Consider the following 865-nt stretch of genomic DNA (forward strand, 5'->3'; position numbering starts at 1 on the left):
AATTCATAGATAGAAATATTGTAGTTGATATTTATATAATGTATTTTATTTGCAGACGTCTTAATACTAAACCAATATATAGTGACAATGCAGACACTCGTTACTTTATTAATAATAATGAAGAATGATGTTGAGCATATTACTTTTTAAAATTATAGTATGGAAAATTAACTACAAGTTAATAACCTATAAATTATTTTGCACATAATCATGAAAATGATTATGCATGGACAAAATAACCTATAAATTACAACATTCAACCGATTTAATTAATAACTCATAACCATGTTAATATGAGCATGCACGAACAAAAATATGTCAAAGGCCCAAACGTTAAAGTGCCCAATTCAATACCAATTAGATTAACATACACACTAATTTAAAACCCTAAGTTAATAATAATTCCAAATAAAATAAAATAATAAAATATAATGTATACTCTATCAAAATATCTATGAGTCTCTAATTGTTTAGAACGGAAAATTTGACCACCACTTGGTGAGAAGAACGTCGGAATCATCGGTCGTACAATGTACCCTTTTCTCTCAAAAGTAAACAATCAACAAACTATTACATAAATTTATTTCAAAAAAAAATTTTAAACTCTACCTCATTCTTCTTACAAGATTAACTATAGCAACAAATTTTTCATCACAAAAGCATGCAAAATCTACAAATTTAAAATGGAGAATGGTTTGAAAATAAGAAAAGAAAGAGTAAAAGATATAACCTACGATATTTCAATATTGAAATAAGTCCCGGTCGGCACGGTTGAAGTCCGAACAGGTTTCCCAACACATTTTCGGATGAAAAATAACTTTCCCATTGGTGGTGAGGAGAGTAATTATTCCATAAACGGTTGTGA

Source organism: Vicia villosa, linkage group LG7 (assembly GCF_029867415.1).
Source record: "Vicia villosa cultivar HV-30 ecotype Madison, WI linkage group LG7, Vvil1.0, whole genome shotgun sequence".
Classification (NCBI taxonomy): domain Eukaryota; kingdom Viridiplantae; phylum Streptophyta; class Magnoliopsida; order Fabales; family Fabaceae; genus Vicia; species Vicia villosa.